Source organism: Gopherus evgoodei, chromosome 10 (genome assembly GCF_007399415.2).
Source record: "Gopherus evgoodei ecotype Sinaloan lineage chromosome 10, rGopEvg1_v1.p, whole genome shotgun sequence".
Lineage (NCBI taxonomy): Eukaryota > Metazoa > Chordata > Testudines > Testudinidae > Gopherus > Gopherus evgoodei.
Window position 1 is genome coordinate 46698689 of NC_044331.1, and position 27328 is coordinate 46726016.

Consider the following 27328-nt stretch of genomic DNA (forward strand, 5'->3'; position numbering starts at 1 on the left):
TCCTGCCTTCTGCCCACTGCTGTCTATGGTAATGCTGCTCTGTAGAGATGTTGCCTGGAAAGCTTCTGTCTGGAGAGGTGAATGCCATGGCCCGCTGCCAGCCCAACTCCCAGCCCAGCTGTGATTGCTCCTCAGCAGAAATTAATCCCGTGTCAGATGATCAGCTTGGCAGCCCTGTTTGATGGAGATGGATTCTGTCAACAAGATGGATGATGATGGAGTTATCTCTAATCTTTTTTTTTTAAAGCAACTGAAGGGAAGAAGATAAATTTTGTTCCAATTTTGCCTCACAGAATCCCTCTCTCTTCCCTCCCCACTGCCTCCCTTGCATGTCCATCACTTTGAGACCTGGAGAAGTGGTTGTTGAGTGCTAGTATCTTAGAAAGATTGCTGCTGTAACATTGTGAACAATCACCAGGTGGTGTGATTGCAGATGAAAATTGAGTTCTATTTATCTGACTGCATGGGAATTAGATCTTGTAGAAATGCTTATTGCCAGTACCAGGCAATTTGAGTAGATTAACTCTGCTTTAAACTTCCTCTCTTTCTCTGTCTCTCTGATTTGTTTTTTTTAGGTGTAGACATTGCCTTCAGGCCTATAATTGCACAAACAAGCAAAAAAAAAAAACCCCAACCAACAAACAACATAGCACCAATATATTATATCCTTTGTATTTTGGGCCTCTGGGAACAATGCAAGTATAGGCTGTTTTTACTCAAAGAATCCAACCCAGGTTTTGCATCAGACACAGGTCATAGTGCTGGAAGATGTGTGGTGAGATTTAGTCAGTTCCAGATAGGCCACTGTCTAAGCTGGATGAATTTCTACTTTATCTTAATGGATTCTTCATGTTAGTCTTAAACTCCTAAAGATCTGGGTCATGGCAATGAATGACTTGTTCTTCTAATTCCCAGAGAATGCTATCTTGAGTGCACAGGGAATAATTCATGGCAGGCTTCGAAGAGAGTATGGTTAGGGTTTATGATGGGGTGGATAAGAATCCATATGAGGCCACACAAGACCCCTATGCCCCACTTAGAACATGGCTTCCCTGTCACTTCAAGTGAAAGCCTAAATAGCTTTGAGTCATAATGGTATATGTGTTGGAACTTCAGTTAGCCAATCAGATTGCTTCATCGGTTCTGCCAGTTCATTAGAATTTATTTTGATTGGCTTCTGCAACCAACCCATATCACACCAGCCCTGCCATGATTTGCTGCAGCAGCAGAAGGAAGATAAAACCTTGTGTTCTTATAGTTGTCAAGAAAATGGATTAGAAGAGCAGTAAAAATGGGGGTACTGGAACTTGCACGCTAAAATTAATGCCCCTCAGTTATGTGTCAAGCCATTGGCTCTCCCAGGCACTGACAAAATGCCCTGAGTTTGACTCATTGCTGCTTAAACCAGTAAAAAATGTTACAGCTCAAAGGGAGATTCTACTTCCACCTGGTTTTCATTTTGAGAGATGATGAAAGTTGTTGGATGGACAGTCCTGGGGAGCACATCCACTGACCAGAGATGGATCATAATATGCTCCCTCCGTACACTGCCCCACTAAAATATCAGGGTAGGAACGGATCTCAGGAGGTCATCTAGTTCAACCACCTGCTCAAAGCAGGACCAATCCCCAACTAAATCATACTAGCCAGGGCTTTGTCAAGCCTGACCGTAAAAGCCTCTAAGGAAGGCGATTCTACCACTTCCCTAGGTAACCCTTCCAGTGCTTCACCACCCTCCTAGTGAAAAAGATTTTCCTAATATCCTACATAAATTTCTCCCATTGCAGCTTGAGACCATTACTCCTTGTTCTGTCACCTGGTACCACTGAGAACAGTCTAGATCCATCTTCTTTGGAACCCCCTTTCAGGTAGTTAAAAGCAGCTATCAAATCCCACCTCATTCTTCTCTTCTGCAGACTAAACAATCCCAGTTCCCTCAGCTTCTCCTCATAAGTCATGTGCTCCACCCACCTAATCATTTTTGTTGCCCTCCTCTGGACTCTTTCCAATTTTTCCACAACCTTCTTGTAGTGTGGGGCCCAAAACTGGTCACAATACTCCAGATGAGGCCTCACCAATGTCGAATAGAGGGGAATGATCACGTCCCTCGATCTGCTGGCAATGACCCTACTCAGGGCCAGCGCAACCCATTAGGCGATCTAGGCGGTCGCCTAGGGCACTAACATTTGGGGGCCAGCAACTGCGGCAGACAGATGTTCAGACGCCGCGGTCATCGGTGCTATTTCGAGGGCGGGACCTTCCGCCTCCTCCATCGGAGGTGCCATTTCGGGGGCGGGACCTTCCACTGCCTAGAGCAGCAAAAAGGCTGCCGGCGCTCCTGCCCCTACTTATATAGCTCAAAATACCGTTAGCCTTCTTGGCAACAAGGGCACACTGTTTACTCATATCCAGCTTCTCATCCACTGTAACTCCTAGGTCCTTTTCTGCAGAACTGCTGCCTAGCCACTCGGTCCCTTGTCTGTAGTAGTGCATGGGATTCTTCCTTCCTAAGTGCAGGACTCTGCACTTGTCCTTGTTGAACCTCATCAGATTTGTTTTGCCCCAATCCTCTAATTTGTCTAGGTCCCTCTGTATCCTATCCCTACCCCCAGCATATCTACCACTCCTCCTAGTTTAGTGTCATCTGCAAACTTGCTGAGGGTGCAGCCCAAGCCATCCTCCAGATTATTGATGAAGATATTGAACTAAACCGGCCCCAGGACCAACCTTTGGGGCACTCCGCTTGATATCGGCTGACAACTAGACATGGAATCATTGATCACTACCCATTGAGCCCGATGATCTAGCCAGCTTTCTATCCACATTGTAGTCCATTCATCCAGCCCATACTTCTTTAAGTTGCCCGCAAGAATACTGTGGGAGACTGTACGCTAAAGTCAAGGAATATCACATCCGCTGCTTTCTGCTCATCCACAAAGCCAGTTATCTTGTCATAGGAAGCAATTAGGTTAGTCAGGCATGACTTGCCCTTGGTGAATCCATGCTGACTGTTTCTGATCACTTTCCTTGCCCCTAAATGGTTCAGAATTGATTCCTAGAGGACTGCTCCATGATTTTTCCAGGGACTGAGGTGAGGCTGACTGGCCTGTGGTTCCCCGGATCCTCCTCCTTCCCTTTTTTAAAAATGGGCACTACAGTAGCCTTTTTCCAGTCAGCCAGGACCTCCCCCGATTGTCATGAGTTTTCACAGATAATGGCTGACGGCTCTGCAATCACCTCCACCAACTCCTTTAGCACCCTTGAATGCAGTGCATCTGGCCCCATATACTTGTGCTTGTCCAGCTTTTCTAAATAGTCCTGAACCACTTCTTTATCCACAGAGGGCTGGTCACCTCCTCCCCATGCTGTGCTGCCCAGTGCAGCAGTCTGAGAGCTGACCTTGTTCGTGAAGACAGAGGCAAAAAAAGGATTGAGTACATTAGCTTTTCCCACACCCTCTGTTACTAGGTTGCCTCCCTCATTCAGTAAGGGGCCCACACTTTCCTTGACTTTCTTCTTGTTGCTAACATACCTGTAGAAACCCTTCTTGTTACTCTTAACATCTTTGCTAGCTGCAACTCCAAGTGTGATTTGGCCTTCCTGATTTCACTCCTGCATGCCTGAGCAATATCTTTAAACTCCTCCCTGGTCATTTGTCCAAGCTTCCACTTCTTGTAAGCTTCTTTTTTGCGTTTAAGATCATCAAGGATTTTACTGTTAAGCCAAGCTAGTCATCTGCCATATCTACTATTCTTTCTATACATCGGGATGGTTTGTTCCTGCAACCTCAATAATGATTCTTTAAAATACAGCAACCTCTTGAAGAGGTCACCTACTTGGTGAGAGGACAACTCAGCCTCCATGGCCCCATTGGCCACTGGCCACCCTGCTGAGACATTCAACTGTAGTGCTGGTTATTTATATATTTTTGATGGCTAACAGCACTGGAAAGGTCCTGCTGCGGCTCCTACTCTAGGTACCTTCACTGTTGTTTGGAAAACAAAACAATCAAACTGGAACCACGTGCCAAACCCAGCACGACAGCACTTCTAAACAACTTGGGGAGTAAAATATTCCCCATCCAAATTCCCTAGCCCTCAAAACCACCACCACCAGGCTCCACCCTCTTCTGCTGCCTTGCAGCTTGTCCTGATGGTCAACAGGCCCAGGGTAGATCAACCCAAGTGCAGATGGTTTCTCCACAACTGAGGGCAACTTATGGAGAATGTTCTCCCACCAGGCTCTGCTCTGTTAAATCCACCATCTTTGCTGGTCACAGCTGTGACAGCATCGCATGGGGAGACAGATGGATCTCAAATAGGATCTCAAATATGCACTCCATATGTTTATGGAAATATGCTTTTGAGTGTAAATATAATGTAACTGGAATATGCTTTATACAAAAGTCTCTTGTAAAGTATCATTAAAAAGCCTTTAACCTACTGATTGTGTTCATCCTATTTGTATGAATGTATTGTTCTTGTATGTGAAGCTAGTAATATGAAGTAGTACTCTGAAGTCGTATTGTAACTATGCAAAGTGTGGGACATTAATGGTGGCTTGGAATGTTGATGGCTTCCATTAACTAGGACAATTGGTTGTAAATGGTTCTGTTTACTTGTAAGCCTTCCTGTATACATGTGTATGCCAGCCAGTGGGTAATGAAGTCTCACAGGACATGTGAACATGTCACATGATACTGAAATCCATCTTAAACCTGGTGCTTTTCCATTTAGAAGGAAGGGTGGGAACCCAGAGAGAAACAAAGGATTCCCACCTTGTGCCAAAGCTATAAAAGGGGATGGAATAGAACAAAGGAGGCTGCCAGTCATGAGAAATCCCCTAGTTACCACCTAAGCTAGAACTAACAAGAACCGTACCGGGGAAAGGATTGGGCCCAGACTAGGAAGGACTGTAGTCTGTGAAAGAAGCTTATTGGAACATCTCCAAGGGTGAGATTTACCTGTATTCAGTTTCTTAATGTATTAGGCCTAGACTTGCATGTTTTGTTTTATTTTGCTTGGTAACTTACTTTGTTCTGTCTGTTATTACTTGAAACCACTTAAATCCTACTTTTTATACTTAATGAAATCACTTTTGTTTATTAGTAAACCCAGAGTAAGTGATTAATACCTGGGGGAGCAACCAGCTGTGCCTATCTCTCTATCAGTGTTATAGAGGGCGGACAATTTATGAGTTTACCCTGTATAAGTTTTATACAGAGTAAAACAGATTTATTTGGGGTTTGGATCCTGTTTGGGAACTGGGTGTCTGGGTGCTGGAGATAAGTGACTTGCTGAGCAGTTTTTGGTTAAAGTCTGCAGCTATAGGGGCATGAACCAGACCTGGGTCTGTGTTGCAGCAGCTCAACAAGGCAGGGTTCTGGAGTCCTAAGCTGGCAGTGGAAAATGGGCTCAGAGGTAATTCCAGTATGTCAGGTGACAGCCTCAAGGGGGTCTCTGTGGCTGAATCCATCACTGGTAGGTCTTAGGTTATTTAGGACTGTGTAGGTAAAACCCAGCACCTTAAATTTTATCTGGAAACCAACTGGGCAACTCATGGAGATCCAGCATTACATGCTTCTGATAGAACACACGCTGACCACATGGGCTGCCACCCTGCACATCAGCTCAGGTTTCCAGGTTAACCTGAGGTGTGACCCCATGCCTGGTGGTGGTTTGGGTGACACTGACACCTACCTGTCAAGCACTGCACTGGCACCTGCAATTCTTTTCATACACACTACTGCAGAGCCAGCTGATGATAATGCTGCCATCCTAGGCTACATTCAGATTCATGCCCAAACTGTTAAAAGGCCTTGCAATACACTGCCAATCCCACCAAGCCTCCTACTCCTCAAACTAGGACCTGAAATAGGGATTTGAGGAGTGGAAAATGAGTCCCAATGTTTTTGTTGTCGATAAAACTGTGGAAAGGTCACATGACTGTGCTGAGGCACTGAATAGTGGAGGAATGATGGTCTTATGGTTAAGGCACTGGAGTGGGACTCAGGAGATTTGCATTCAATTCCAGCCAGCACTAGAGATTCCCTGGGTAAATCCGTGGATCTTTCTATGCCTGATTTCCCCTTCTGTAAAATGTAGATAATGATACCTTCTTTGTCTGTCTCATCTGTTTGGATTGTAAGCTCTTTGTAGGAAGACTGAATTCTGTTCTCTTTGCACAGCACCTAGCACAATGGGGCTGTTGTCTTGGTTGCAGCCTGCAGGCTCTACTGCAATAGAAATCATAATAACAGAGACCCCCTAAAGTACCTGGTGCAGTGCTATGCATGATACTGCTGCAGCCATCAGTTGTTGCAGAGAAAGACTGGTCCCATAAAGAGGAGCTACTAGGTAAAACTATGCATGGAAACAATCAACGTTACTAACAGTTTTTTTCAAAATATGAAACTCTTCCAAACCCTAAAAGAAATTTCATTTGGAATGTTGGACAAGAGGCTGGGTTGGTCCAAAAGGATGAAACACCCCCTGCTTTTTATCCAAGGGATCTGATAGGAGAGAGTGGAGTACAATGAAGAAATTAATGGGCCTGCTTCAGAACTACCTATGAGATAGATGGGGGAGGGCTGAAGAGCCCATTCCACACATGGAAAGGGAGAGGAGAGAACACACAGGTCTCAGACAATTTTGGAAGCAAGAGTATTATTATTATTTGTTTTGAACTAATTCCTAGAAACCCTATGCATGGCCCTGGAGCCCATTGTGCCCAGTGCTAGGAGCTGAGTGAATAACTGATTTTTTGGCTCATAGCCAAACTGGGGAAAAAAATCAATTTGTTTCAAACTGGAAGTGAATGTTCTTGGTTTGTCTCACTGAAACCAACCAACAAACAAACCCCCAATGACATTTCTAAATTAGCTGGTTCAACTTTTTCAATGTTTTCCTAATTTTTTATTCAGCTAAAACTATTTGCCAAATTTACTAATAGTTTCAATTGCCCCCAAACTGCAAATTTACTGTTCACACAAAAACCAACAATAACAAATTGCCCAAATAAAGCCAGAGAGCTGGTCCCTGCCCCAACAGCTTACAGTCTCAGTCTCTAGGGCAGTGGTATTCAGCTTTCCCTATGCCACCACCCAGCCATCTCCTCCCCTCTAGCCAGGAAGAAAGAGAGGGCAGTCCTCTCTCACTTGAAACCTATTTTCAACTCTCAGATGTCATGGCCCCCACGATGAGAACCCTGCTTTAGAGAAATGTCATCAGGGCAGCAACTGCAATAGCCTTCATCCCTTTGTCAGGGACTCTAACCCAGGCCTAAGTTGTCAGGGACTCTAACCCCAACAACCTGGACCCTACTCAACGGGTAGGTGGACGTTGCTGGATTTCTACGAGCTTTAGCTGGTTTACAGAACACACCTTATTGCCGACGCAGAGATCAGATCACCAGGCAAGGCTCCTCTAAACCGGAGGATGTGCGCAGCGTTGCCTCAGGGTCCGATCCCCCGCCGGAGAGTTAGACGGGTCCCGGCGGAGTCGCCAAAGATGTCAGGGACTCTAATTCAGGCCTAACACCTTTAAGAGGTGACAGTTCCCCTTTCTGCTGAAAGACTCGTCTTTCAGCTCCCTTTCACTTAGGCCAGGACAGTGGCTGGATTTTTCAAACAGTGTGCATCAAACAGAGCTCTCACTGTGGTCTAAAAGCACCTGCCTGTTTCAATGAATGAGCAGTCTTCTGTGGGCTGACTGGCTTGCCAATAGGCCCAGGACTCCTCCCCTCCCTCTTTACAGAAGTTCTTAGTGTACTTGCAGTGTGGCATGTTTCTGTTCTTTCCTGCTCTTGGTCTTGTCCCTCCTCTCCTTTGCATTCCTTGTGCTAGGCCAGCTGTCACTCATGGCTGCCTCCTCCAAGCCTCCAGCAGAGATGTGTGTGAGTTTAGGCCTTGGGACAGCCTGCATGGAGCTGGAGCAGTCTGGGAAATGTAGGAGAGTCAATCCCAACTCTCTTGTTAACTCCCAAAGGGATTAGTGTAAATAAGCTGCATTGCTTGCTTCAGCTATTTTTAATGATTTTACATATCTATACGAGCAGTGCTACACTGCTTTTAGCTATGCCTCCTTGGGTGTGAGCATTGTACATTTGTGAGCTAAGTATAGTCAAGCTTGTTTAGTACTTGGATGGGAGGGAGACCTTAAAGGAAACTCCATGTTGTAAGGAGTCGCATTGGTAGCTCAAGAGATGGTGTTCTCTTCTGTTGGAGTCAATACTCAGTTAATGCTTCTATGTGCTATTAGGTGGCGCAGGGCTGTGCCTTGGTTGGTATATAAAAGCAAGGCCCTGATTGTACCATTGTTGAGGCTCACTGGATAACAGTATTCCCCATATTCTTACTAAGTATGTTTAACTGACTGTATAGGTAGTTATAGCTTGGAGAACTGCTTATTGTTTAGCAGTACTTAAGGCAGGAGTTCTCAAACTGGAGGTCAGGATCCTTCAGGGAGCCAGGAGGTTATTACATGGGGGGGGGTCACAAGCTGTCAGCCTCCACCCCAAACTCCACTTTGCATTCAGCATTTATAATGGTGTTAAATATATAAAAAAGTGTTTTTAATTTATTGGCGGGGGGTCACACTCAGAGGTTTGCTATGTGAAAGGGGTCATCAGTACAAAAGTTTGAGAACTACTGACTTATGGTATGTTTTACAGCATGAGCGCAGATACAGGTCCAGGCTCAAGAGCAGTTCCCAAGGATACTTTAGCACCACGAAGACTGTGTGGAAGCAAAAGACACAGCTGTGCTGTGCCACCAGTGGATAGAAAAGAAACCCCAAAGCCCTCATTTGTTTTAAACTTTGCATATTTTTATTAGACATATGACACACAGACTGGGTGAGAAATCGATTATTCCCCACCAGACCAGCTTGGATCCTCCAGACTAACCCCATGGAGATTTATGGAAAGGCAGCAACTGTGCAGCAGCCATTGATTTTGATAAAATCTGTGTTATTGATATGGATACCCTTGTCTGCCTTTTGTCTTCTTTGACTCGGGTTCCCGGCGGACTTTGGGGCCGGATTCTGTTTTAATTAGCAGGAATGGTTGGCTGACTTTCACAGAGAATGAAGTCTCTCGGGTGACCGAGTCAGTTGGGCAGCTCTTGAAAATATTACCAGCAATGTAAGTAACGTTTCTGTGGAAAGGCTCAGCTTAGCTGCTCCCGTACGGCAGTGGGGAGCATGCTTTGAAGCAGCTGCAACTCCTGATGGACTGGTATTGGTATGGTATTGCTCAGCCTGGTCTCCTAGGAACACAGGAATTGCCAGACTGGATCAGACTCATGGTCTCTTGAGTCCAGTCTCCAGCCTCTGATAGTGGCCAGCTGCAGATGCTTCAACAGACACTGCACAACCCTCTAATAGGCAGATGTGGGATAATCTGCCCCTATGAAGCTAATGTGGCAGGCTAGCCCTGATGCATGAGCCGTCACACTGGTGTGGCTAGATTTCCCAGCCTGGTACCAGCTGGCTCTGGGACGTATTAAACCCAGGCCCTGCACCTGATGCTGCAGCCAAACTCCCAGTTTGGGGCAGCAAACCAACTGAGAGGTGCTTTGCATGATAATGGAATGCTCCAATGCATTCAGTGCCTACTGTTCTGGGGCCCCATCCCTGGAGGATGGGCAGGCTAGGCAGGGGGAGCAGGGTGTACCCCATAAAAGATCCTTGCAGCCAGGGTTTGCTAGAAATGTTACCAGGTCTGTAGGTGTATGTTATAAATATAAAGGAAAGGTAACAACCTTTATGTACGCAGTAACATAAAATCCCTCCTGGCCAGAGGTAGAGAATCATATTATCTGAAAGGGGTTAATCAGTTTAATTAACCTAATTGGCACCTGACCAGAAGGACCAATGGGAAAAGAAGACACTTTCAAATTTCAGGGGGAAGGTTTTGTTTGTGCTCTTTTTGTTCCCTCTGGCTAGAGAGAGAGAGAGAGACCAAGCAGGTAACCCATCTCTTGAAAAGATACCTTGAAATAATACATCTAAAATTACAGAAATCGTAAGTAAAGGCAAGGAAGTGTGTTAGATTATCTTTTGTTTTAGCTTGTGAATTTTCCCCATACTAAGAGGGAGGTTTATTCTTGTTTTTGTAACTTTAAAGTTGAGCCTAGAGGAGAATCCTCTGTGTTTTAAATCCTTTTACACCCTATAAAATTACCTTCCATCCTGATTTTACAGAAGTGCTTCCTTTACCTTTTTCTTTATAATAAAGTTCTTCTTTTAAGAACCTGATTGATTTAAAAAATGAAGAGTCTTGTCTGTACTTTTATTAAAGGCAATTGGTTGGTATATTATTCTCAAGCCTCTGCAGTAAAGGGGCTGAAGGGGTTTGGGGGGATATTTTGGGGAAATAGGGACTCCAAGTGGTCCTTTTCCTGAATCTTTGTCTAAATCACTTGGTGGTGGTAGCAATACTGTTCAAGAACAAGGAAAGGATTTGTGCCTTGGGGAAGTTTTTACCTAAGCTGATAGAATAAGCTTAGGGGGTCTTTCATGCGGATCCCCACATCTCTACCCCAAAGATCAGAGTGGGGAGGGAACCCTTAGAGTGTAGCTCTCACATAACCCTTCCCCTGGGTTATTGCTTTTGCTAGGTACCTTGCTCACCAGGGAGTTGAAGCAAGGTAAGCTCAGCTCGCTCAGGTGCAAAGGTTTAACAGTGAGAGTAGCTGACCATTGGACTAGCTCATCGAGGGACAGGGAGGATTTTCTGTCACTTGGAGTCTTCACATCAGATTGGATGGCTTTTTAAAAAGTATGCTAGAGCATCTACCATCAAGTATGAGCTGGATGGAGATTCTCTGGCCTGTGTTATGCAGGAGGTCAGACTAGATTATTAAAATGGTCCCTTCTGGCCTTAAATTTTAGGAATCAGGCAATCTCTTTCCTTTGTATGCCCGCCCAGTGATCTCACTCGGATCTGGCTCACAAGGTATCAAGATCATGCCTGGCCTATGAATGGTTCCCATGTGTGCAGACACAAATGTCTTTACCCTGAACTTTAACTTCTTCCAGCACGTCACATGTCCCATCTGTTCACTTCCCCAGCACCCAAATTCTGCTCTGGAGTCATTCGAGTAGGTGTGACTTGGACTGTACAATGGAACAGAGGAGTGAAAACTCCCTTACACCCCAGCATGAGCTTTCCCAATCTTGGGTCCCTACCCTCAAGTGGAGGCTCTGCCTTCAGTGCATTGGCCAGTGCAGCTGAGCTGGCATGGGAAGTGTAGTACTTAGCAACTGGGATAGGCCAACCTCAAATTACTATCCTGCCACTTTCCGATAAGGAGGCAGTGGGGAGGGGATTGTCTCTCCAGGGGTTTTACCAAGATATGCTGCCCCCTAGGCTTCTGGGGTGGTGCAGTGTATGTACCACCTTTCACTCAGAGTAGTGCCTCAAGGTGCGATTTCATCTCCCCCCATGGTGTATCTAAAATGAGATTATTATCTCTGAAATTGTTCCCCAACATGAAATCCATACTCTGGCTTCTGCTGGACATGAGGCAGGCTCACCCTACAGGCTGTCAGTCACAGGTGGCACAGATAGATAATTCCAGTGGATGCTTGGCTAGTGTTCGCCAAGGGATACAATTTGACATGATGTACTCTTGGAGAAGAAGCAAGATTTTATATTCAGTGCTGCTAGGCAAGGATAATAGCTTACCCTTTCCAAGCTTGGAAGCTAGATCCTATCTATCTGTAACAGGTTGTCTTGTCCCTGAGGCACTGGAGGGCTGATTATTAAAGAGGCACACTTGGGTTGCATCAGAGGATTCCTTATAAAAAGCAGCAGGAAGCTAGAGGCTGTGATTGACAAAAGCCAGGGTAGAACAGCTCCAGCCAGAGGGGACTGGGACAGGCAGCTCTGGGTGGAGGAGCCTGGGAGAAAGGAAGGAAGGAGAGAGCTCCATGTGTCGTAGAAGACCCAGGTTAGGGACTCTGTGGATTGTTTGAACCTTTTCCATTTGTAAAGCATCCCTGGCTAGGGGTACCGTTAGCCACAAGGAGAGTGTGTGGAGTTCTTAAGGGGCCTACTAGGGCAGAGTGCCTGCAAAGTGACCCCTGGCCACAAGGGGGTGCTCAGTGAGCACCTGCCCTGCCATACTATTTCTCTCTAAGGCCTGGTCTACACTACGCGTTTAAACCGATTTTAGCAGCATTAAACCGATTTAATGCTGTACCCGTCCACACTACGAGGCCCTTTATATCGCTATAAAGGGCTCTTTAAATCGGTTTCTGTACTCCTCCCCGAAAAGATGAGTAGCGCTAAAATCAGTATTACCATATCGGATTAGGGTTAGTGTGGCCGCAAATCGACGGTATTGGCCTCCGGGCGGTATCCCACAGTGCACCACTGTGACCACTCTGGACAGCAATCTCAGCTCGGATGCAGTGGCCAGGTAAACAAGAAAAGCACAGCGAAATTTTGATTTTCATTTCCTGTTTGCCCAGCGTGGAGCTCTGATCAGCACGGGTGGCAATGCAGTCCCAAATCCAAAAAGAGCTCCAGCATGGACCGTACGGGAGATACTGGATCTGATCGGCGTATGGGGAAACAAATCTGTTCTATCACAGCTCCGTTACAGAAGACGAAATGCCAAAGCGTTTGAAAAAAAAAAATCTACAGGCTACACAGTGCTGTGTGACAAGCATAACGGGAAGCCAGAGACTCAAATGGATGCTCATGGAGAGAGGGAGGGGGTACTGAGGACCAGCTATCCCACAGTCCCCAGCAGTCTCCAAAAAGTATTTGCATTCTTGGCTGAGCTCCCAATGCCTTAGGTTCAAACACATTGTTGGGCGTGGTTCAGGGAATAGCTGCTCAATGTACCCCCTCCCCGCCAGCACATGAAAGAAAAGGGAAAAAAATCGTTTCTTGACTTTTTTTTAATGTCACCCTATGTCTACTGAATGCTGCTGGTAGACGCGATGCTGCGGCAGTAAAGAGCAGTATCTACTCCTCTTCCCTGATGCCAGATGGTACATGCTTGATAACTGCTGAATACCCCTGGCTGGTCTCAAGGGTGCCTGGGTAAAAATAGGAAATGATTCCTGGTCATTCCCAGTAGATGGGACAGAACAGCTGGTAACCGTCTTCATCATAGCCACTGGGGGCTGAATTCCATCAGTCCCTTCCCTTTCCTGTGTAAAGAAAAGATTCTGTCCTGCCTGGACTATCATCCTCTCCCTTGCACCACTTAATGTCCTGCCTGGACTGTCATAGCACGGGGAGGCTGCCTCCCCCTCATTTTATCTCACTAACAAGTCACTGTTTCTAATTCCTGCATTCTTTATAACTTCATGACAAAAATGGGGGGGGACACTACCACAGTAGCCCAGGAAGGTTGGGGGAGGAGGGAAGCAACAGGTGGGGTTGTAGCATGGGCACCCCCCATGAATGGCATATACCTCATCATTTCTGCAGAATCTGACATGGAACAGCTATATTCTCTGATACACTGCTTCTCTAGTACATTTGCCCCATTTTCTAAGCAGGACTAACTATTTTTAAGAAATCATAAAGAAGAAATTGACTTGGAGAGTCATTCCCAGTTTTGCTTTTGCACCCCCAATGGATTACAGCCAGGGGCACCTATGATAGTAGTAGACAGCACAGAAGGATGGATAACTGTCACCTCAGTGCCAAAGTACACTAGCAGCAGATAGTGCAGAACAACTGATAACCTTCTCTGCTATCATGCAAAAGCAAATGAATGCTGCTGTGTAGCGCTGGAGTATCGCCTCTGTCCGCAGCATGCAGTACACATACAGTGACTGTAAAAAAAAAAAAAAAAAGCTGAACGGGCTCCATGGTTGCTGTGCTATGGCGTCTGCCAGGGCAATCCAGGGAAAAACGGCGTGAAATGATTGTCTGCCGTTGCTTTCCTGGAGGAAGGAATGACTGACGACATTTACCCAGAACCACCCGCAACAATGATTTTTGCCCCATCAGCCACTGGGCTCTCAACCCAGAATTCTAAGGGGCGGCGGAGACTGCGGGAACTATGGGATAGCTACAGAATAGCTACCCACAGTGCAACGCTCTGGAAATCAACGCTAGCCTCGGACCATGGATGCACACTGCCGAATTAATGTGCTTACTGCGGCCGTGTGCACTCGACTTTATACAATCTATTTTATAAAACTGGTTTATGTAAAATCGGAATTATCCCATAGTGTAGACATACCCTAAGTTAGGCGTGCAGCGAATGATCCCTAGTGGGTCTGAGTCCCTTACAGAGATTACATGATAGAGCATCTTTGATTCTTGGGCACAGATCTTTTTTCCTGCAGCTCGCTGTTGCCAGGTTGTCTAAGTGGGTGAGTGGTGTGTTGCATTCCATTTGCTGAAGACCTTGCTCTGTAGCCATGTGTGAGGCAGAGCTCAGAGGTTCTCCCAGGCATACACTTATTGAACATGTGCACACACACACACTGCCAGCTGTGAACAGGCTACATGTGCACACACACAGACATTCTCCCAGGCACACACTCATTGGGGGCGCACGCATTGCTGGCTGTGTGCAGGCTACATGTGCACACACATAGAGGCTCTCTCAGGCACACAATCATTGCCACGGGGCGAGAGTTAGCACATGGCAAATCCTCCAGTCACATCGGGGGAGCCCCTGGAATGGTCCTGTGCACACTGTCCAGCAAACATCCTGGCCTGGGTTCCCAACCTGAGCGAGGGACGGATAGAGCAGCCCCAAATAGCCTGGGTGTGAAGCAGGGAGGCCCCAGCCCTACTGCTTCATCTGGTGTCCTGGAAGGCCTGGTACAGCAGTAGAGGCTGCAGAGCCCTGCCAGGAGGGATGAGTCAGTATAGTTTAGTCTGGCTCACTTTGCTGCATGAGCTATACTCTCCCCTCGCCTCCCATACTGACTAGTATCAACGCAGATCTGTTATCGTGTTATCTGTTATTGTGTCACCCTATTAGCGCTTTCAGCTGTGCCAGCACCCAGCCTGGCTCAGCACATGCTGGCTACCACAGGCAGAGGCAGTGCATCGTACAAACGTCCTGACTTCTAATAGCGCATATGCCACTCACACCAGAGCTCACACACAGAGGTTCTCCCAGGTGCACACTCATCACACACACACACACACACACACCACTGCCAGCTGCATGCAGGCTAGACACACACAGAAAGACTCTCCCAGGCGCACACTCATTGCACACACACACACTGACGGCTGCACACAGGGTACATGTGCACACATACAGAGGATCTCCCAGGCAGGTACACACTCCTTGAGCACGCACGCACAGAAATGCACACACTGCCAGCTGCACACAGGCTACACACACACAGGCTCTCCCAGGCACACACTCATCGTACACACACACAGAGACTGCTGGTAGCACACCAGCTATGTGTCAACACACACAGAGGTTCTCCAAGGTACACACTCATTGGGCATGCACGCACACATGAACACACTGCCAGCTGTGCGCAGGGTGTGTGTGCACACACAGATGTTCTCCCAGGCACACTCACTGGGTATGCGCAAACACACACGCATGTGCACACTGCCAGCTGTGTGCAGGTTACATGTGCACATACACATAGAGGTTCTCCCAGGCACACTTATTGGGCACGCATGCATTGCCGGCTGTGTGCAGACTATGTGTGCACACACGCAGAGGATCTCCCAGGCACACACTCATTGCATGCATTCTGCTGCCCATCCAGTCCATTATGTAAGTGGGGGAATGGTCCCGCTATTGTGGGGAACTTTCCTGGCTTCTGCAATACTCCAGTGAAATGATCTGAGTCCTCGCTCCCACTTCCTTTACTCAGAGGCCTCCCTGCCCTTGAGGACTCCCCTTCCACTCTCCTGTCTGGCAGAGATCTCGTAACCCCGACAGGGCTGGGCCCAGGATTCCTGGGGGGCTTGACCCCCAACCCTGCTGTGGTCACCTAGGACAAGGGCTAGGGTGTCCCCACTCCAGAGTATTCTCTCCACACTGGACACTTCCCTGACCCACTGATCATTACATACAATTTAAAGCAAATACAAGTTATTTAATCAACAATTAATTTAAAAAAGAATAAGGAAAAATAGAAAAGGTTAAAGGAAAACACATCACCCCGCTCTGTGGCAGGGAACATTACAAACAGTGTCTCTGGAATTACAGGCCAGTTTACAGTCTGTTCCTTGTGGGTCTGAGGCCTCAGGCCTCCTTCTCAGGCCCTGGCTGTGCTACAGGGATGCTGTGGGTTAGACACTTGCTCTGGTGGTGGCCACACACCACCGGGCTTTGGATGGTGGGACCCTTCTTCCCAGGGCCAGCCCCCCATCGGGTTAAGATCCCCCTCCCAGTCTGTCCTGCAAGGACCCTTGGCTGGGGGTGTCCTTCTGCACTGGGCCCTTTGCCCAGGGTCCCCCCTTGGCTGGCCCCAATTGCTCACCGCATCTGGCTTCAGACTGCTCCAGCTCCAGCCCCGCCTCCATTGTTCTAGCTCCAGCTCCACTCTGCCTCAACACTGATGCTGCTGCTGCTCTCCCTCCAGCCTCCTAGGCTGCTTCTCTGGCTCTGTGCCTGCAGCCCTGCTCCCAGCACAGGATCTGCTCCGTGAGCTGCTTCCATGATTCTGCACCCAGCTCTGACCTACTTCCTGGGCTGTTTTTCTGGTCCTTCTGGCTAGCACAGTTCTGTTCCCTAGCTCAGCTTGCACCCCTGCTCTCTCCTTAGTTTAGCCCCACTCTGTCTGACCCAGGCAATTCCAGCTCACAGGGAGGATGGGACCCACCCTGGCCTCCTTACTCCTTGATTAGCCTGCCCACACTGTCATTCAGGCTGACCTGGAGCATTGGCCTCTCTCCATTCTTTTAGTACTGGGAGCTAGCCAACCAAAACACCCCCACTGAATGTTACACATAGAAATACACCAACAGAAGTCACATGCTTAATCTTCACCTACTCTTCTCAGGAGATAAAAATCCCAGCTTTCTTAGCTTCTGCCTGCTCTCCTCACATCCAATATGCAATTTATCAGCTCAGTGTGATACTAGCTAGAGCTACTGAGAAGGACACAGCTCCCCAAGTTTGTTCTGAATTCTCAGACTCTCCTATCCCATCCCTTCCTTCCTTTCTGAACTGCCTGAAGGCACCTGTGAGTGGCACATCAGCAGCTGACTGAGGTCAGGAATTCCCGGATGCTTGTAGTTCATTTCTGTCCCACTGGCTGTCTCAATTAGAGTTTTGTGGCATGTGTTAGATCTCTGCTGAAAATCCAAGCCTCAATGTGAGAGGCATATATTTAGACTAGTTCACCAGCGGGTAAAAAATGTTCAAACCAGATTTCATTTATCATTGTGGCTTATACAACATGAAGCATGAATATAACATTTCTTTCCTCACTTGCAAACAGTATTTTCCTTCAGTCACTGTGGTCTAGTAGCTAAAGCAGGGAGATGGGCTGCTGGGTTCTGTTATCACACTGTGACCTTGGGCATAGGAACAAAGGGATTGCCCAACTGGATTAGATACAAAGTCAGTCTAGTCCAGGATCCAGTCTCTCATAGGGACCAGTGCCAGATTCTTCAGAGAAAGGTGTAGGAACCTTGCAGTAGCACATGTGGTATAATCTGTCCCGCTCAGCAGGTCTTATCCTGCTCTCTAATTGTAAGAGATTGGCTTAAACCGTGAAGCATGAGGTTTAATACCCCTACCAAAATTTATGTTGTCATTAATTATGGTAACAATGGCTATCAAGAATAGCCAGATAAATACCCAACCCCATGCATCCAACAAAGTGGGTATTCACCCATGAAAGCTCATGCTCCAATACGTCTGTTAGTCTATAAGGTGCCACAGGACTCTTTGCTGCTTTTACAGATCCAGACTAACATGGCTATTACTCAACCCCAGTTTGAATCTTATTAAGCTCTTGGTCTCAACAACTTCCAGTGGCAGTGAGTTCCACAGTCTGATTACATTTTGTATGAAAAAGTATTTCCTTGTATCATGGGAATAGTTTGGTTAGCTTCTGTTGATGTGAGGCAGTGTGGTTTAGTAGATGGAACATGGGACTGTAACCCAGGAAATCTGAGTTCTAGTCCCAGGTCTGCCCCAAGCCTATTGGCTGGTCTTGGGCAAGTCACATCACTGCTTTGTGCCTCAATTTCCTTGTCTGTAAAGTGAGGATAATGAGACTTGCCTCCTTTATGAAGCACTTTGAGATCTACTGATGAAAACTGCTATGTTTAATTGTGCTCCTGCTTAACACTAGGTATATGCTTAAATCCATCTCTAGACTTGACTTCTGTGGCACAGAGGTGCTTTGCTGACCTAGGGAAATCAGGTACTGTGCAGTATAGTACAATGATGAACAAATATAGAGTAGTGAACAATTGCTATTGCCTAAATTCCGTGCTTCCTGGAACAGCTGGCTCTTTATTGTCTCAATGTAATACTTCTCAAACCTTTCCTCTGGGCACTGTTACTGAAATCAGGTCACCTGCAGTCGAGAGCAGCCATGATCTCAAAGGCATTTTAGGCTCACACATCCAAGTAAAGCATCAGTTGCATCTGTCAGCCACATCCAAATGCCCTTTCCTTCTCAAGAGCCTGTGGGATGCCATTAAGGGAGCATCACAGTTCACCTTCAAACATTGCAATACATAAGGTGTGTTTTCAAAGTAGTGACCAGCAGGAGTTGATTTACTGCTTGACTGGGAACTCAGAACCTGAATGGGCCCTGCATCGCAGCACAGAGCTTTTGTGCCTATAGGTCAGGCTATGACAGAGGGGATATCTCAGAAAAGCAACTGATTCTCCACAACTTGGTGAAACAACCCTCAGCATGGGCCATTGCTTGAACATGGGACCTTTAGTACCAAAGCACAGGCATTTACTACTTAATCTAATGGAATAACTCTGTTAGCTAGCAGTAGTAGTAAGGCTGTTATCCTTTGTGTGGCGCAGCCACTAGAGCAGGGTGCAACATTTCCTTTCCAAACATGCATGTGATGGGGCACCTGCTCCACACTGGGCTCTAAGGGGTCAATAGAGCCCTTGAGAGGTTGCACAGGAGGCAGCAAATCAGAGAGTGGCTGTGAGGACCAGTCAATCAGGGCCTGGCAGGCCCATATAAAATGGGCTGCAGAGCAGCTTCAGTCATTCCTGGAGCTTGAGGAAGGAGGAAGACTGTCTGCCTTGCAGGCTGCAGGCAGCAAGCACCCCAGACAGAGCAGTGCTGCAGGCAGAGACCTGGAGAGCTAACGGCAGCTCCTGGTGAGCTGCAGGGATCTGCAGACTAGGGCAAAGAGGGTTCTGGGTGACACAGGGAAGTGGCCCAGGTTGGAGGGGATGCAGCGCATGGCTGCCATCTACAGGGTCTCTGGGCCAGGACCTGGAGCAGGAAGCAGGCCCAGGTTCCCCGCCCCCCTGCCTTGCCATTGAGTAAGTGGCCTGACAATCGGCTGCAGAAGCCACTGAGGGAAGTGGCTGGACAGCGGACTGCGATATTGTCCCCTGGAAGGGGGAGCACAGAGTGCAGCACAGCCGGAGGGCTGTGTCACGAAAAGGATGCCAGGGTCCTGGGAGAGACATGGGTCCTGGAAGCAGAAGTGACAGTGGTGAGATGCCACCAGAAGAGGACACATTGGCTATCAGATCTGATCCCCATGACATCCAGCAGGGGATGCTGCAATGGTGAGTCGCACCCCGTCACAATGCTATACTTGTATGATAGATATAGTACAATCAATCTGTCATCACCTTACACACACCTCCCACCGTATCATCACCATACGTACACTGTTCTCACTTCCTATCTATCTGGATAACTATGAGGGGCAGACTCAACACACACTTCACAAGTATGTTGTACCTGTATCTCATGCACCCATTTAGAGCTGTGCAGAATGAGTTTAAAATGTTCCTAGAATCTTCCCTCACTTGCACAAGCAATGGTTTTTTGCACCCATTTTGCCCACGGGTGTAAAGGATCACCCAGACTGGCCTGGAGGAGCAGGCCCATTAATACCAGCTACCCAAGCCGTGTGCACAACTGGCTGTTTTCCCCTTGTTTCATTCCAATGTGCACTAGAGTCAGCTGCCTACACAGCGCTCACAGGATGCAAATTAATGTAAGCTGTGCTCACAGCTACTCACACTTATTTTGCCATTAAAGATCATTAATCTTCCCTCTGAAAGCGGGGCATCAAACTTACAGTCTGCTTCTGAAAGTGATCCATGTCTCTGCACTCTAACACAGCCACTTATTAAATGTTGCTTTTATTCCAACAGGCTTGTCTTACACTAAAATTATTAAAAGCATAAGACACTAATTTTGAATGTGAAATGGGGAGATATTGCCACTTTAGAGCCTAAATCAGGGGTAGGCAACGTATAGCACGTGTGCCAAAGGCAGCACACGAGCTGATTTTCAGTGGCACTCACACTGCCCACCTCCTGGCCACCAGTCTAGGGGGCTCTGCATTTTAATTTAATTTTAAATGAAGCTTCTTAAACTTTTTAAAAACTTATTTACTTTACATACAACAATAGTTTAGTTATATATTATAGACTATAGAAAGAGATCTTCTAAAAACATTAAAATGTATTACTGGCATGTGAAACCTTACATTAGAGAGAATAAATAAAGACTCGGTACATCACTTCTGAAAGGTTGTCGACCTCTGGCATAAACACATACACATGTGTAAGGACCCTTCTAGTCACACTTCAGCTCTGGCTATCAATTTCAACTGCCTCTGAGTTCAATCAAGTTCAGTTCTGGTTCCAATCAAGGCCGGTGCAACCATTTAGGTGACCTAGGTGGTTGCCTAGGGCACTGGCATTTGAGGGGGGCCATTTTCTTCAGCAGCGACCACGGCGGCTGGATCTTTGGCTGCCCCGGTCGCTGCCAGCATTTAGGCAGAGGGAGCTGGGCAGGGGAGCGCGGAGAGGGCCACCTGCAACAAGTAAGGTGGGGAGGTGCGGCACACAGGGGAACTCCCCGCCCCAGCTCACCCCTGCCCCGCCTCCTGCCCAAGCACGCCATGGCCGCTTCACTTCTCCCACTTCCCAGGCTTGCGGTGCCTAAGCTGATTGGCACTTCAAGCCTGGGAGGAGGGAGAAGTGAAGCAGGCACAGCGTACTCGGGGAGGAGACAGGGCAGGGGTGAGCTGCTTCACTTCTCCCGCCTCCCAGGCTTGTGGCTCCAATCAGCTTAGGCACTGCAAGCCTGGGAGGTGGGAGAAGTAAAGCAGCGACGGCATGCTCGGAGTGCTTGTGCGCGGAGCAGGGGTGAGCTGGGGTGGGGGGTGCCTCAGGGCAGAGGGTGGGGGGTTGGGAGCTGCCACAAGGGGGGTGCCTCAGGATGGGGGGGGGAGCTGCTGTGGGGGGGGCGCCTCAGGACGGGGGCGTGGGAGGGGAAGGCGCAAGGTGGAGGTTTCGCCTAGGCCGGCCCTGGTTCCAATCCATTTTATAGAGATGGGCCCTCACAACGACATCTGGAACTTAGAAGCATGAGCTAAATCAATGATGTTCTGTCTTCCATCCACTGAGCCAGAACCACCCTGGATACACCTTATCTGAATCCTGGAAGCTCACATTACTGCAGTAGAGACTTTAACTGAGACCCTTGTAGAGATTGGGCAGCCACTGCTACACCAGCTGAGCTAAGATGAAATCATCTGCCAGCCCTACCAATGTGAGATGAGCTTGTCCCTGGTGGGCATTGCCCGGGGTGTGGTGACAACAGGACAGCTCCATTAGCAGACAACATTGTTTTTCTGTAGGTCTTACCAGATGCCCTTTCACTCTGGGTTGGAGTTCTGTCAGCTCTCTCAGTTTGGAAGCAGGCTTGCCTCATTTGAAACATTGTCCTCTGTGCCATCACCGCCCCAGAGGCAGCATCCCCATCTTCACCTACCTTAACTCCTCCTGTCCCCAGAAACAGAGCCAGCACAAAACCAACACTGGAGAGATCGAAAAGCCTTGGAGCATTGAAAGAGATGTCAGTCCCAATCCAGCTGAGCATCTGTCCCCATCCATTCTCCAAGGGAGCTATAAACATGATGGATGGAATGCATCACAGAGAAAATAGAGGGATAAATCGTGGAGACAAACAAGGCTTTTGTATTCATTTAGAGTTTCTATGTTGTACAAGGCAATGACCTTTTTTGGGGGGAGAACTAGAAATAAAATTGTAATCACTGATGCTCCTCATCCTTGGCATTATCAGTGTTTAGCATTTATGCTGCAGTATGGCCACACACACACAGCACCATGTGGTCCCTTGGCCAAGTATTGTGGAAGGTGCAAAAATCCATCTCCTCTCACCTTGCACAGTTTATGCAAGAACCATGATCACCATAACTGTTCCCTGGGCATGCCCTGAAAGGGGGTGGACAGCAGGCAAAGCCATGGCCCTGCCCCCTTCCACAACAGCCTGTGGATTGGCCCAGTGCTGCAGAGAGTGGAGTACACTGCAGCATCCCATGGGGGTATGCACACACCATCCGCCCTCCCTGGAGATTGGGGGGCCAGCGGTGTGGGGAGGACTATGGCTCCTGATATACAACCATCCTTCTCAGACCTCACTGTGGGCTGTGAGTGAATGCCACAATCCAGATATTTAGTGTGCTTATTATGTATGGGTGGGTATAGCTGCATGCACAGACATGGGTGGCAGGTTTGTAGAAATTTTGGTGATACTCACAACCCCCCCCAACTCCTCCCTCCCCAACTCTGCCCCTCCACCTGCCTAAGGCTCTGGGAGGGGGTTTGTGTTGGAGGAGGAGGTCTGGGGTGCAGGTCCTGAGCTGGGGATTAGGGTGCAGGAGGGGTGCAGGGTGCAGGTTCTGGGATGGAGTTTAGGTGCTGGGTGCAGGCTCCAGGTTGTGGCAGGGGGTGGGTGTGCAGGAGGGGGTGAGGGGTGCAGGCCCTGGGATGGAGTTTGAGGGTGAGAGGCGGTGGAAATGGAGGGGGTGCAGGCTTCAGGAGGGAGTTTGAGAGCAGGAGGGGGGTTGTTGGAAGGAGGAGGGGTGCATGCTCTGGGAGGGAGTTTGGGGATAGGAGGGGGTGCAGGGGTGAGGGCTGTGGGGCTGAGGATGAGGGATTCATGATGCAGAAGGTGGCTCAGGGCTGAGGCAGAGGATCATGGTGTGGGAGGATGAGGGCTCTGGCTGGGGATGAGGGTTTGGCGCATTGGAGAGGCTCAGGGCTAGAGCAGAGGGGCAGGGTAAGGGCAGCCTGCCTTGCCATTGAAGGATGGGGGCGCTAGGACCCTGGGGCAGCAGACAGCAGTTGCTGCTGGGAGCAGGGCTCTGCCTGGGAATGTGCTACTCCAGCAGCACAAGCAGGCATGGGAGAGGCGCGCGGCGCTTTCTTTCAGGCAGGGATTCGGGAGGGGGGACACACTGGAGGGGGGCAGGCGGAGGCCGGAACCCACTCCAGGCAGGGACACAGCGGGGTGCGGGGGAGACCCGCGGTGGCCGAGGTCCACTCCAGGGATGGCCTGGGGAGAGACCCAGCTCCAAATATTGCTGGAGCAGGGCCCCCGACCCTGAATATTGCTGGAGCTCGGGCACCACAAAAGAATATAACCCACTGCCTATGTGCACAGATGTGTAATATCTATACACATGTGCATGGCTAGATCAGTGAAGATGAGAGATGGTTGGAAAATGGATTATTTTCCCCACTGAATATTTCAATTTTTCGTCAAAAATTCCAAAACGGAAAGATTTCAGAGCAAAACTGAAGTCATTTGAGGCTGAAATGTTGCCACAGTGCCTCATGGGAGTTGTAGTTCATGTAACTCATCCTTGCTTTCTTCTGTATTTGACTAGGCTCCGTGGTCAGAGTACATGTCCCATGGTTCAGCCCCATCTTCTATCTTGGTGAAGGAAAGCAGTGCACCATGACAGTCCCTGGCCACAGTGCCTCATGGGATCTGCCATTCCGGTCTCTCATATTCCTGTTCTCCTGTATGGGCTGGGTTCCCTGGCTGGAGAACAGGAGAAGCATTAGAGACCTGAGTGGCAGCTCCCAGGCGGCACCATAGAGCATTTCTGAGTAGAAATGTTTGGGTTTTGGGGTGGTCAGTTTTTCGACAAAAAAACTGAAATTTTCTCAGGAAAGCAGATGCTTTCAACAAAATGTTTAGTCAAGAAATCAATTTCCCATCAAGAAAGTTGATGAAAAATGTTCAATGAGCCATAGTAGAGATATATGTGTTACATATAGCTATCAATCAGCATAAAGAACAGGACATCAATCCCACTGAATCCTTAATTCTCTCTCTCCTTCCTTGCCAGGAGTGTGGTAATGAAGATGGGTCGGTCTTGCCCTTCTCACCCTACATCCTTCATCTCCGGACATGTCCCAGTTATAGATAGACATTTGTTACCTCTTGGCAGAGCGGTGATGTTAGAGAACAATAAACAAAAATTAAACCTGATGAAAAATGACAAACATTTTTGCTGTAAAATGTTAAAAAAAATGAAAATGTTTTTGCAAAACTTTCTATTTTTGATGAATGGCCCCATGCAAATCTGTTTGGGTTCCAGTGTTGCCCCTCTCAGCCTCAGCAAGTGAGTTCTGCTACTGCTAAGCTGTGTGCCAGCTCCCTGATACCCCAACCTGTTTGCCTTACCAGCAAACTTTTCAGGATTCTGCCAGTCCAAACCTTGCCTTGCAGTGAACCCCAACTCCTGAGTTCCCCAGAGACATCTCCATGCAGAGTCCAGCCCTCTCCTGGAACACTGCCAGAAGTTATTCAGTTTATAGCACCTCTAAAGAGTCAATACACTGCAGTCTGTTAGCGTAAGTGGGTCTAACACATCCTTCCCTTCCATTAGTACAAGTACACTGAATTGGTTTATAATAAAAATAAAACCTAGGATTCAGTGATCCCAAGTGGAAGGAATAAAATAGAAAGGGTTACAAGCAAATAAAAGTACAAATGTGCTTCTAAGGGTATGTCTACACTACGAAATTAGGTCGAATTTATAGAAGTCAGTTTTTTAGAAATTGTTTTTATACAGTCTATTGTGTGTGTCCCCACACAAAATGCTCTAAGTGCATTAAGTTGGAGGACTGCGTCCACAGTACTGAGGCTAGTGTTGACTTCCGGAGCATTGCACTGTGGATAGCTATCCCACAGTTCCCGCAGTCTCCACTGCCCATTGGAATTCTGGGTTGAGATCCCAATGCCTGATGGTGCAAAAACAGTGTCACGGGTGGTTCTGGGTACATCTCATCAGGCCCCCCTCTCCCTGCCTCTGTGAAAGCAACAGCAGACAATTGTTTTGCGCCTTTTTTCCTGGGTTACCTGAGCAGACGCCATACCACGGCAAGCATGGAGCCCGCTCAGCTCACTGTCACCATATGTCTCTTGGGTGCTGGTAGATGTGGGACTGCATTGCCTTTTGGCAACAGATGGTGCATTATGATTGGCAGCTATTGTTGTCATATTTCTGGATGCTCTTTTAGCCAACTTTGGTGAGATCGGTTGGGGCACCTGGGCAGACATGGGAGTGACTCAGTCAGGTCATTCCCATCTTCTGCAGAGCACCCAGGAGATGATGATAGCTAGCAGTCATACTGCACCATCTGCTGCCAGCCTAAGATGTAAAAGATAGATAGAGTGGATCAAAACAAGAAATTGATCCCATTTGTTTTGTGAAATCAACAGCTTGCTAAACCCAGGGTTTTGAGTTCAATCCTTGAGGGGGCCATTCTGTGTGACAGTTGTTTGGGTTTCTCCTTGATACAAAACCACCCCTTTTGTTGATTTTAATTCCCTGTAAGCCATATCGTCAGTTGCCCCTCCCTCCGTCAGAGCAACGGCAGACAATTGTTTCGTGCCAAACCAGGTGAGGAGGCAATGGCAGCGCGGTGATGAGAGTGATGAGGACGTAGACATGGTCATAGACTTCTCACAAAGTATGGGCCAGGCAATGTGCCCCGGCAATGTGCATATCATGCTGATGAGCACTGCATGAGGTCTGCATGGTCACCTGTGCTGATCAGCTCGCCATGCTGGCCAAACAGGAAATGAAATTCAAAAGTTTTCCTGTCTACCTGGCCAGTGCATCTGAGTTGAGAGCGCTATCCAGAGCGGTCACAATGGAGCATTCTGGGATAGCTCCTGGAGGTCAATACTGTCTAATTGTGTCCACACTACCCCAAATTCGACACAGCAAGGCCGATTTCAGCGCTAATCCCCTCGTCGGAGGTGGAGTAAAGAAATCAATTTAAAGAGCCCTTTAAGTTGAAAAAAAGGGGCTTCGTTGTGTGAACGGGTCCAGGGTTAAATAGAGGTAATGCTGCTAAATTCAACCTAAAGTCGTAGTGTAGACCAGGCCTGTAACTATAACCTGATTTAACAAATTAGAAGTTGTTGTTTCAATGGTCATCTGAGTCAGCCACTTCTTTACACAATTCCCCTGGGAGGCTGGTCAGAGAGGCAAACAAACCTCATTAAAAGTACTTTCCAGATGCAGGCTATTAGCATGAATTTCTCATAAAAAACAGGGATCCTTCTTTTCCCATTCCTTTTTCCCTTTTGACGGACTGCAGGATGCTGGCCAGTATATTCACCAAGTAATTAGGTTATGAGAAAACCACAGTGAGATAGTGAGAGGACAAACCTTATTGGGAAACAGTTCCTTCCCACTTGCTTTTACTCACAGGGTTCTATCTATTTTCTGTTGCTTTGTGATTGGGTTTAAAGGGTTGATGCATTGATGGCAGGGCTGGAAGATTCCTGATGAGGAAAGAGAAGGCAGAAACCTAGAGTTATATGAGGACAAGCTCTGTAATGGATCCAGCAATTGCACAAGCCCTGAGCATAGGAGATCCCCATGGAAGCAGGGTGAGATGCAGTCTATTCACAGGAATGAGGCTGACTGTAACCATTATAGGGGATTCCATAGTTATAGGCAGTGCAGCCACCATGAGTACAAGGGGGTAGGAGACGGTGAGTTTGGGGTGGGTCACGGCACCATGGTTTCACCTAGCTCTGAACTTCCCTTGTCTCCAAATGTTTGACTGCAGCATTGGAGGAGGGGGGATCCCAGGGCCACCCGGGGAGGGGGTGGTGCAAGTGGGGCAATTTGCCCCAGGCCCCCACGAGAATGTCTGAGGCTCCCCCCCGGCCCCGGCCCTGCCCCTGCCTTCCCCCATCCCCTGGCACCTCAGCGTGCAGCATCCAGGAGCAGCCCTGGACAGAGCTAACATGGCATGGCTCAGGCGGGGCCTGAGCTCCTCCCACTCAGAGCTGCATGGTAAGGGGGAGGGGCTCCAAGCTCCAGGCCGAGCAGCGGGAGCTCAGGT

The 27328-nt window shown here is 48.1% G+C and overlaps 1 long non-coding RNA gene across 1 annotated transcript; it reads right to left on the reverse strand.

Annotated features, from left to right (window-relative positions):
- Positions 1-8596: 8596 nt before the first annotated feature.
- LOC115659114 lies at positions 8597-25839 on the reverse strand. The gene is made up of 3 exons (XR_004002449.1): positions 25684-25839; positions 12396-12401; positions 8597-8607 (listed from the first exon to the last, which is right to left on the reverse strand). It is a non-coding gene; the product is annotated as an uncharacterized LOC115659114 (long non-coding RNA).
- Between the last annotated feature and the right edge of the window lie 1489 nt (positions 25840-27328).